The 12,128-nt window shown below is 35.7% G+C and overlaps 1 protein-coding gene across 2 annotated transcripts in view; it reads right to left on the bottom strand.

Annotated features, from left to right (window-relative positions):
* The window catches only part of LOC145291850 (uncharacterized), a 69,721-nt gene that overhangs the window by 23,967 nt on the left and 33,626 nt on the right, over positions 1-12,128 (bottom strand). The gene's annotated exons all lie outside the window — the stretch shown is intronic.

Here is a 12,128-nt window from a genome sequence, read left to right as displayed (position 1 = left end):
TATGTTGATAAATTAAAAAGGTCACAAGAGTACACTTACTATATCTGATGTATATAACTACCTGTCAACAAATATGAAAGCATGCTAATTCTGAAATAATATTTTATATGAAACAAAGGCTTTCATTGTCTGACTAATCATAAGAAAGCAGAAAATTGTGATTGTGTAATGAATCATAAAATTTATTTCAAGTAAAAGTTTCTAATAAAAAATAACAGACACTTACCAGAAGACAATTGGTCAGCTCAGTGAGACAAAAAGACAGAGAGAAGGGCTAATGTTGGTGACTGATTAAAGGCAGAAATTAAAAAAAAACTAAGAAAAGTTATTTTCTAAATTTTCTAAGAAACAAAACACAAAACAAATGTTAAATTTCACCAACTTGTCTTTTGTTCCCAACATAGCAACATTTGTTTTTATTATAGTTACACACTTGTGGTCCAATAAATTTTTGTTATTGTCCATAGTGAGATTTTCTTGTTTTGAGGTTATTGACAGAACTAACCAGCTATAGCTAGTATATATGATTTATTTTCCTCAAGTTGCATTTTATATTGTTTATTTACTTTTATTATTTTTTTATCAACAAAAGTTGTTTCTTTTTCAAGAAAAGATGAATTTTTACTGTAAATTGTTAGGTGAAAGTTTCTTTTTCAAGAAAACTTATATTTTTTGTGTTTTTTTCAAAGAAAATTGGCAATAAACGTTTTTTTTACTTATTTTTGTATGAAAAAAGATTAATGCTTTTATGAATACCGTAAATTGTTAGGTAAAAGTACAGAAAAGCTTTTTTTCAAGAAAATTTATACATTATTTTTTGCAACAGATGTTAAAAAAATAAACAGAAAAAACACCCTTTTATCATCCAAGAAATAAATAAAAAATTACACATTTTATACAAAAAACAAAAAATAATGTTGATTTAGTGTTTCAACATTTGAACAATGCTCAGCTTAATCTGGTGATTGCCAGTCAAGCCTTAACATTAATTGACAGAAAATCCAGAGGATCCAGGTCAAATTCTGCAAGAGTACCATTCTTTTTAATATCTTTTTTTTCAATTTGTTAAATGGATTATCAGCAATTGCAAGTTAACAAATTTAACCAAAATGCAAAAAGTTCAATATTTAAAGATTTTTAAGTTTCTGCTTAGTTTCTAATACAAAGTTCTAGTAAATCGATCCACCTTACATGAAACCCAATCATTGTCCGTATGGTTGGGAGAGATTCTTTTCATTTTTTTTCTCAATATTTTCAGCAGATTATTATTGATTTGACACTCATCAACCAGATTCTGCAATTTTATTTTTCAATGCTAAAAATTCAGTATTTAAAGATTTTAAGGAGTCATGCAGTTTCTAATAAAATATAAGTAGACAGAAGTTTGTGGTTTCATGATGAAACTTATTATAAACTTAGTGTTTAAATGTTATCTTTTAGGTAAAAATAATATTTATGATTGGATATAAATTTCAAAACTCATTACACTCTAAATAATTCAGGTGACTGAAATAGGAATCACTGAACAAATATACATCAAATTCAATTTGAATTCTTTAATTTCCTAAATAGTAAAAACATGGTCCGCAATTGCCGCTTTGCCACTAATATTCATTTTCAAAGAATAATTAACAGGAAAGTGACCACTTGTGGTTAATTTAAATTAAATTTTAATCACATGATTACATTTTCTATAATCATGACATTAAATTTTACCCAACGCTTTCTCCCGTAACCCAACGGCCGTGATGAACGCCCTCCTTGACGTATTTCCCTTCCAGCCTTCCAAATCAGACACTTCAGAATACGAGAACCTCAATAGCATAGTTGAATCTACTGCTCTCATATCAACATTTGGGTACAATGACAACATAGCGATCACATCATCAGGCACCATTAAGGCAGCAGGAAGTCATGACCCACAGTACCAAAAGCTAATAAGTACGGTACAGCAAGGTTTTCCTGAAACACGAACTCTCACTTCACCCGAAGTCCATGAGTACTGGGAAGTACGGCACCGCCTCAGCACCCATAATGACCTGGTGCTCTTAGACAGAAGAATAGTCGTTCCAAAAGGTCAACGAGGAAATATACTGCACTGCCTGCATTCAGCACATCAGGGCATAACTGGAATGAAAGCTCGAGCAAATGAATCCATATATTGGCCTGGAATGAATGCCTTCATCCGCAATACCAGGGAGAATTGCATGACTTGTACAAGGATCGCACCGAACCAGCCTCAGGAACCAATTACATTGACACAGTCCCAAAAGTGGCCATTCCAGCAGATTGTTCCACGTTGGTGACCACAGATACCTTGCTTGCGCTGACAGATTAACTGGCTGACTCATCTTGTACCACCTAAGCCAAGGGCAGGCAACTGCCTCTCGGCTCATCTCAATCTGTTGGGAGATATTTCAAGCATATGGTTCCCCAAAAGAACTCAGCAGTGATGGTGGCCCGCCGTTCACATCCCTCCCATTCAAGCAGTTTCTAGAGAAATGGTTTGTAAAGCACAGGTTATCATCTGTGGCCTATCCACAATCCAATGGTCGAGCGGAGCTAGCTGTCAAGACAGTCAAGAGGGTTGTAGATGGCAACACAGGACCACAAGGGTCCTTAGATAACGACAAGGCTGCCAGGGCCATCCTACAATACAGAAATACCCCTATACAGGGTATCGGCCTATCCCCAACACAGCTTCTGCTCCACAGGCGACTTCGAGACTACCTCCCCTCTCACCCGACCCTTTACAAGCCACATCCGGAATGGATCGCCGCGACTCGAAAGCATGATAACCCTGTCTCGGTGCAACACGTGGCTCATAGAAATGTATAACCGTACGGCCCATTCTCTCCGCCCACTACAAAGTGGGGACTTGGTCGTACTATAAAGAAACAACCGTCTCTGGGACATCACTGGTCAGGTGATTGAAGCCCTCCCCAATCAGCAGTACCGTATCAGAGTTGATGGCTCTGGTAGAATCACCATGCGGAATTGGCGGTTCCTCAGAAAACTTGAGACTCCCACATCTCCAAAACCCATCCTAAGCGTGCTACCAGGGGGCCAACCTCACATACCCCAAATGACAGAGACAAACAGCCCTATCGTACCAGACCCTCAATTTGACCTTCTGACACAGCAACCCAGCGGGAACATCACTCCAGAAGAAGTACCTGAACCTCCTAGACCAATGCCAGCCAAATCGGCGCGGGCACTTGCAAGGCTATTCCCACATAATCAAAGTGGCCATGAGGAGCTCATTCCTCCTCAGAGACCGTTACCCCCACGTAATGAGGAAGGGGAGGTGTAGAATCAAGAATCAAGAATGTGCTTACCTTCCCTCTCCACCATTATGGACCATTTAACTAATTTCAACATATTTATTCAGTAGCAATTAGTGGTATGCTAATTGCTATTGGACCAGCCTACAATTAGTCAGGGATGGTGGATTGTTCTATTTTGAGGCGCCTGATTGGCTAAACATGCCAGGAGGGGCAGGTGCCACTCTACAAATGTTAGCTGCTCTGGCATTCAGGGGTTTTACTGTTCTAGACTTCTGCCAGGAACTACACTGTCAATTATCGCATCCATTCAGCACAACATCTTCATTGGATTAGCTGGCTCACCCTAGCAATATTCTACAGGTACAATTATATATATATATATATGCATATATATATATATATATATATATATATATATATATATATATGTATATATATATATATATATATATGTATGTATAAAATAAAATCATAATTTAATTCTATCACCATTTAATTTTTTTTTCCCCTTCTTCCGATTTTTTTTTTCCTTTTTCTTTCCTGATTTTTCTTATTTATATTTATGTCTCGGCAGCAGTGATAAAAGCATATCTTATTTTTCTTTTATTAATATTATTGAAATTTTTCCCCTTTTCCCTTGTACATATTTGTGAATTATTCTAAAACGTAAACTATGAGCTAAAACATAAGATGAATTGCACGGAGAATTATTACTACTGAATTAACGAGACCAAGTTTTCAGTAAGTACAAAAAAAACTTTGTCGTTCTAAAACGCATGTTTTGCTAATATGTCTTATGGTTTAAAGGCATCAGTATTGAAAAAAGAAAAAAAACTCCTGCAAAAGTAAATGATAATATATTTTATTTTATTAGCTAAAGCGAGTATTTGCACAAATTAAAAAAGATGTTGGATTTTAATCCAATTAAAATAAACTTTTTACTGGTCAACGGGACAGCACGTCGAAGAAGAAAAAAAACCGATTTCGCTAAGCACAACAAATAAAGTGTTAATGAAAAAAGGACATTCTTTTTCGCACAGAAATTGAAAAGAGTAGCCAATATTAAATAAATACTATAAATTCTCTTTCACAGATAAGTAACTTTTTCTTTTAAAGAAAAGAGGAAAAAAAATGTGTAGGATCAACAACGAATTGAACGGAATCTACTGCTTTCTGTATGAATGCAAACGCTGAATTATTTTCTCAGAAAAATTGCCACATGATGAAATAAATATATGAAAGAAATATTCGTTAAATAACCAGGTACGAATTTTGTAAAAGTTTTTTTTTCTATAGAGTTGGTACTATAGGAAAAGTAAATCAATGAATTGTGTTGTTTTTAGAAAAAAAATTATTTTGTCATTAAGTAATTCCATAACGTCCAAAAAAAAAAAAAAAAAAAAAAAAAAAAAAAAAAATGGACGCGGTTGCAAAACAAATTTTGGAAATGCTGAAATTCCAAAACGTCAACAATTAGAACTTGAAAAAAGGTTCAGAGAAGAGTAATTGGCAATACAGAAACAAAACGAAGAGAAACAATTGGCAATACAGAAACAAAACGAAGAGAAACAATTGGCAATACAGAAGCAAAATGAAAACAAACAGTTAAATTTAATAAAATATCTCAAAGAAAAACGAGGAAGAGAAAAGAAAGAAATAGATATCAAATATTGGAAAAGCAGTTAGATTTAATGAAATTCTTTGAGGAAAAACAGGAAAGAGAAAGAAAAGAAATGAATGAACAAATATTGGAACTGAAAAAATTGCATTTAGAGCAACAAAACCAGTCAGATAAAAAAAAATGGATTTGATAATGCAAGTTTTAGTGAATAAGGACAGCGGAGAAGAAACCAGCATGGCTTTTTCCCAAAATGCGATCTGGTCAGCTACTGATACATTTCACTATGCTCCTGAGGAAGATCTAACGTTTGAGGCATATTTCAGAAGATTTGAAAAGCTTTTTAAAATTAATTGCAGTGCATGAACAGATCAAAAGAAGGTTCATTTATTGCTCCAGAAGTTAGGTACATCCGAACATAACAAATTCGTGGACTATATTTTACCAAGAAAAACTAACAAATTGTCATTTGACGAGACAGTCAAACTGTTAATAGAGTTATACTGTCCAAAAAGAAGCCTTCTTCATAAAAGAGAGAAATGCATGAATCTTACATGTAAGGAGAGTCAGAACAATACGTCTATAGTTAATAAGCACTGTGATGATTTCAAATTGTCGTCATTAATGGTGGACAATTTCAAATGTTTAATATTCACACAAGGTTTGATAGCCACAAAAGACGCCGATATAAGATGTTGTGCTCTAAATTGAAATTAGAACCTGATTTGATGCTTCAGAAACAACCTGAAGATTGTCAGTGGTTCGTGGCAATGAAGCAAGATTGCCAAAACATAGAGGAAGCAGGTATCGGGCACATTAAAAAAATACGCTTCAAAAATAAAGGATACCCACCTGTGAGCAATTACCAATGAAGAGGCAAAAAGAACCCTTCACAAAATTATCAGGATAGACAAAATCCTAGGACCCCTTGTAGCAAATGTGGAGGACCTCATGGGTACAATGCATGTCAGTACCAAAGGAAAATAACATGTGACCTATGCAAGCGAGCAAGGCACAAGGCCTCATATCGCAGAGCAAAAAAGAGCTATGTAAAAACTGCAAAAATGGACCCTTCACCAACAGAGAACATAAGGAAGTATATTACGGTGAGAATCAGAAATAAAGAAGTAAAACTGCAGCTCGATTAAGAGTTGGATTTATCGATTATAAATTTTCACATGTGGAAGAGAATAGAAAAGCCCACGATTACAAAGACGAATAAAGTCGCAAGATCGGTAACTGGTGAAAAAATAAATTTGGAAGGTGAGCTAGTTATTAATGTGTCACTAAAAAGAATAACAAAACAGCTAAAAGTGTTCGTTCTAAGGAACGCAACAAACTTATTCGGGACCGATTGAATTCAGGAATTTGAATTATGGGACTTGTCAACGAGTGATTTTTATCACAAAGTTGAAAACCTAATGGCCGAAGCCAACAAACTCAAAAAGGATCTTAAAAAATCTTTCCCAACTGTTTTCTCCAAAAAGCTTGGATGCTGCACAAAAATAAAGACGAGATTCGAATTGCTGGACGAAGCAAAACCAATATTCAAAAAGCCACGGAGCGTACCATTTGCTTCAAAGGAAAAAATTTAAAAAGAATTGGAAAGACTAGTTAACACTGGGATTTTAACTCCTATTAACTATAGTGAGTGGGCAGCCCCTACCATATACGTGAAAAAAAAATCTAAAGACATTAGGGTATGCGCAGACTTTTTGACCGGATTGAATGCGGCGCTCAAAGACCATCACTACCCACTACCAAACCCGGACGAAATATTCACTAAGTTAAATAGCAGAAAATATTTTTCCAAAATAGACTTAAGCGAGGTGTACCTACAAATACCAGTAGAGCAAGATAGCTCGAAACTTTTGTGTATCTCAACACACAAAGGACTTTATAAATTCAATAGATTAGCATTTGGTATAAAAGTAGTACCTGCAATTTTCCAACAGGTAATCAATACTTTGCTAAGCAGTTTGGATTTTGCAATAGACTATTAGGACGAGATTCTTATGCGTAGTCAAAATGTTGACCAACATAGAGATCATGTATTTCAAGTGTTTGACAGAATAAAAGAATACGTCTTCACGGAAGCAAAATGCAAATTTTTTTTGGAACAAATTAAATACCTGGGTCATATAATAGATAAGGACAGGAAGAAATCCGATCCAAACAGGTCCACAGCTATAAAAGACATGCCAGAACCTCATAATGCAACTACATTGCAGAGTTTTTTAGGGCTCGCAAACAATTATCAGACGTTCATTAAGAACATGCATGAATTGCACACACCATTGAATGTACTATTAAAAAAGGACAAAATATGGGACTGGATGCCTGAGTGCCAGGCAGCGTTTAAAAAATTAAAAGATGTATTAACATCAGATTATCCCTGACTCATTTTAATCCGAAACAAGAGATTATTGTCGCAACTGACGCAAGTTCTTATGGGATCGGGGCGTGCATTCTACACAAGATGCCAGATGGGTCCACTAAGCCGATCCCCCATGCGTCAAGAACTTTACTGCCTGCCAAGAAGAATTACTCCCAAATCGAAAAAGAAGCACTGGGGATCATATTCGACATCACAAAATTTCACCGATTTTTGCACGGTCGTAAGTTTAAATTGCAAACTGACCATAAGCCGCTTATAACCATCTTTGGCTCTAAAAAAAGGTCTACAAATTTATATACCCAACAGACTGCAAAGATGGGAGACCATTCTACTGAATAATGATTTCAGTATGGAATTTCTTATATCTACGAAGTTAAGTCACGCAGACGGATTATCGTGATTAATCCCGAAATCAAGGGAACAGCTGGAAGACACAGTAAAAGCATCACTACAAAGTGAAAAGTACTATACACAAATACTATGTAATACGATGAAGGAACTACCAGTCACTTTGGAAGATATAGTAAGGGAGGCTAAAAAAGATAGTTTCATCAAAGAAATGAAACAAAAAATTAAATCAAATGAATCGGCGGCAAAATTTTATTCTATGTGCAATGAGGTACTGTTGTATCGAGAAAGAGTAGTAATCCCAGCTATACTACAAAAGAAAATTCACCCTGGGGCTACGCGAATGAAGAGCCTCACGAAGTCCTACGTTTATTGGAAGAGTATGGACACTGATATAGAAGGCACAGTTGTATAAGGGAGGCGCATTGGTTGCAAAAGCGCCCCCTATACAATTTAGCTCATGGCCTAAAGCAGACCACCTATGGCAAAGAACACATGTAGGTTATGCAGGCCCACTGGACGGAAACTATTATTTAATAGTGGTAGATAGTTTATCAAAATGGCCTGAGGTATTTTGATGTAAAAGTCCAACAACGGATTTTACAATTAGCGCTCTTCACGAATTGTACACTAGGTTTGGTGTGGTTGATTGTCTAGTGTCAGACAATGGCACACAATTCTCTTCAGCAGATTTGAAAAGTTTCTGCAAGGATTTCCAGGTTAACCACATAACGCCGCCAACCTATTATCCCCAATCGAACTGTCAGGCAGAGAGATTTGTAGACACACTGAAAAGAGCCCTGAAAAGGCTAAAGAATGCCCTCAGAAAAGGCGCTACAACAGTTTTTACAAGTTTACCAAATTACGCCAAATGAAAGCACTTCATTAAAGATGTCGCCGGCAGAGTTAATGTTTGCGAGGAAAATTAGGCCGGTCTTTGAGACACTTTTGCCAAAATAGGTGAAACTGGCGAATACTATAGTTCCTAAAAAGAGGTATTTACCAGGTGAAAAGGTATTTTTCCAGGTGCACAAAAATAATAATACGATGTTCCCACAAAGGTCCAGAAAAGGATCGGGCTGATGGTCTACATTATCGAAGGCCCAAGATTTACTCACAAGAAATATTTGAACCAAATTCGGAAATGTATCACAGATGACAAAAGACAACCTCTGCTGAACAAGAAGAGATAATGGACCAGATATATGGCACGTTTGACTTGGTAACACCAAAAGCAGCCGGACAACGCCGGTGCTCCAGAAAAAGGAAAATGGCCAACCCCAGGAAAAAGAGCTATACGATCATTCCAGGGGAATGAAAAGCTCGGGTGGGAGGTGTTGTGGGGTACAAATCACCCCTATTTCAGAACTAAGTGGAATCAACCAGTCCTACGAATACCACTGGTTTCAGAGACTAGATGGAGACATTCATTCCATGTTTAACCGCATGCTATGAACACGTTCCTCTCATACCACTTTAGTGGCTCCTGTATTTTTTATGATAAATACATATATTTTATACACTTTATATTTTATACACTTGTGGTTTCTTTCATTTGTGATCCCTAGCATGAGTCTACAACAATAACAAATAGGTTACATGATACAATTTAATTTACAGATTTCTTTTGTTTATGAGAAGTGTTAGATACATGTGCAAAGGGCATGGGTAAATTGAAACATGATAAAGTCACATTGGTTGACCACACCTCTGATATCATAAAGAAAGGAGATTCTCAATATATTGAGACAGGGTTAGGGTTAGGGTATACAGAGTTCGAAATTAGACAAGGACAGTCAAAGTGATAGAGTCCGTTAGAGACGAGAGTCGGACATCGACTTAGTGAAGATGGTGTCCTTAGAAGCGAAGGGGAGCTGATGAATAAAGAATGTAACTGTTTGTCTTCGTCGTCATTCCACCAACTAAAAGGTAAATGTGTGTTGTCAATCATCATCTTAAATGAACTTTGTATAACCCCCTCCAAGTATTGTCTGTCCCCGCCTTCATAATCAGCAATGATTCTTCCCCTCTGATGTAAAAGAACTGTATTCCACATATCTATTCTCACATGCATATCTCACCTGTTAATAATATCAACTAAATAGAACCGCCACCATCGCCACCATCTACGCCGTTATACAAATGTCTCGTTCTGTGTAACAATCTATATAATTGTCATTATCATCCCTGTTATGAGTCCCCGTTATATGTGTCTCCAATATGTACCCGCTACACAACAGATCGCCACCACAACCTCCTTTACGGTTTATCACAATAAAGTCATAATTTTAGAGCGATCTTCATTATTCAGAACCTGTTTCAGGATGGTATCTTAAGTGTGTTGAAGAGCACATCCATTAGCTTGTCTTCTGGATGATTATTCAGGAAAGCATTAAAATATTTCTTCATCTGTTGTGTTTTTGTTAGTATCATAAAAGGAGACCGTTGTATGATCGTCTAATGTTCTGTCTATTTGTGATATATTCATATCTAATTGTGTGTGTGTGTGTGTGTGTGTGTGTGTGTGTGTGGCACATATTATTTTTCAAGATTATATAAAAATTATGTTACGCCGAAAGTTTCACAGTCCTGTGAGCAAGGAAAATATTCGAATCTTACATTTAAAAATTATGTGAAACCTGAAATTGAAAAAAAAAGTAGAAATATTGTTTACAATTATATTTTTTTACTGTGAAAAAAAGTTTACAATTATATTTTTTTACTGTGAAAATATTAAATATACAATGCTTAATTCAATGATAATATCAGTAGTTCGATAAATTAAATTTTTTTTCAAGTTATATCGAATTCATTAATACGGATTTGGGGGGGGGGTAATTTTCCTGTAAAAATTAAATAATTTTTTTTAATTGTTATAATTTACTTCATGCGTCGTTGATCTTGTCCACCTGGAATTCATCTTGTTCTTGGAGGGGAGGCTGGAAACCTGTTTTGGACGAATATTCATTCACTCCATGACGATGAATGGTTTTATATAGTTTTTTATTCACCTTCCAGGTCTCGATCGCAGAAAGAATGGAAAGTGAATGTCTTTGCTTGCTTGGTTAATTCAAAGTCTTATTTTCACACACGTCAGCGACCTGTTAAGCCATCTGTTCTTCTCTACGTCCAAACCCAAACTCACTGACTCCAGCTAACCTGATCACATGACTCACACGCAGATCCGATCAGCTGACCCTCACTTCCAGTAAAACGTGTCTACAATATAATCCATAAATATAAAAGTGAAAATGTGTATGTATGTATGTGTGTTTGTATGTCTTGTAAAAACTTTCCACACAGGTTATGGATTTTTGCCAGATCGGTATCATTTTAAACTTCCAACCTTTGGCCAACAAATATCGAAAAATTGGCCAAAAACGTTAATTTTTTTCACCCTGAACTCATCACTTTTCTATAGGGAACGGTCAGCAAAAACCCTCCTCTCATGACGAGTTCGCTTCTACGCATGCGTCATATGATGTCATAACCTGATTTACTTTAAATATTTGAAAAAGCAACACAATTTCGGCAACGTCGTCTTAGCTCAGTTGCTTAGAGCGCGGCCTCATTATCTAAAGGTTTTGGGTCTGAATCGTGGTGTGAGATGTCTTTTGTTTTTTTCGATTTTAAAATTTTAATATTGAAGCAGGGTTATTCACGTGTTTTTCAGATTTTTTTTTTTTTTTTCTGTTTTAGGTTTTTATAAACACCTTCCACCCTCGCCTGACCACACACACCCAAAAACTTTTTTTTTTTTTTCGATATTTAAAATTTTAATATTGAAACAGGTTATTTAAGCCATTTTTCACGTTTTATTTTTGTTTCTATTTTTCAGATTTTTTAAAGAAGTTTTAACGTTCATTTTTCTGTTTTCTTTTTCCATCACATTCGCGTTTTCTTTTTTTTCTTTTTCCGATTTTTACATTTAACATCGTTCATTTGCCTTACATTAGTTTTTTTGGGGTGTTTTTTTCGATTTTTTTAAGTTTTAACATTTTAATATTTAAAAATATTTACTTCGCTTATTCTTATGTTTTGATTACCCCCCCCCCATGCAGCACACACCTCTAAACACCCGGGCAACGCCGGGTACCCCCCACTAGTTTAGCATATTTCTTTCTTATGTTTGACTTACTTCCTAACAGTTCATGTGCCTTTTGTAGATAAACTTGGGTCCATTGATTATGTGAATCATGTTTCTAATCTGTTTATTCACTATTGCTGCTTCCCAGTAGGATCTATTTTTAAACATCCGAAAGAAAACTTTTTTCTAACTTTGAAGTATTCATTTTTTTTTCACATTCTCGTTTCATACAAACCGACAATAACACTTTTCATCTTCCTTGTTAATAGTTCTTCTGCTGACATTATGAAAGATGTAACAGTGTTATTTGGGGTTGTTATATATAATTGCAAAAATTCTTGAATGGCTTATAAGTAAATGTACTCCTCACTTTCTTAAGCACTCTTTTGA

This window comes from Euprymna scolopes, chromosome 2, assembly GCF_053919585.1.
Source record: "Euprymna scolopes isolate OS-2025 chromosome 2, ASM5391958v1, whole genome shotgun sequence".
In the NCBI taxonomy this organism is placed as follows: Eukaryota; Metazoa; Mollusca; class Cephalopoda; order Sepiida; family Sepiolidae; genus Euprymna; species Euprymna scolopes.
This window is presented reverse-complemented; position numbering and strand designations above follow the sequence as displayed.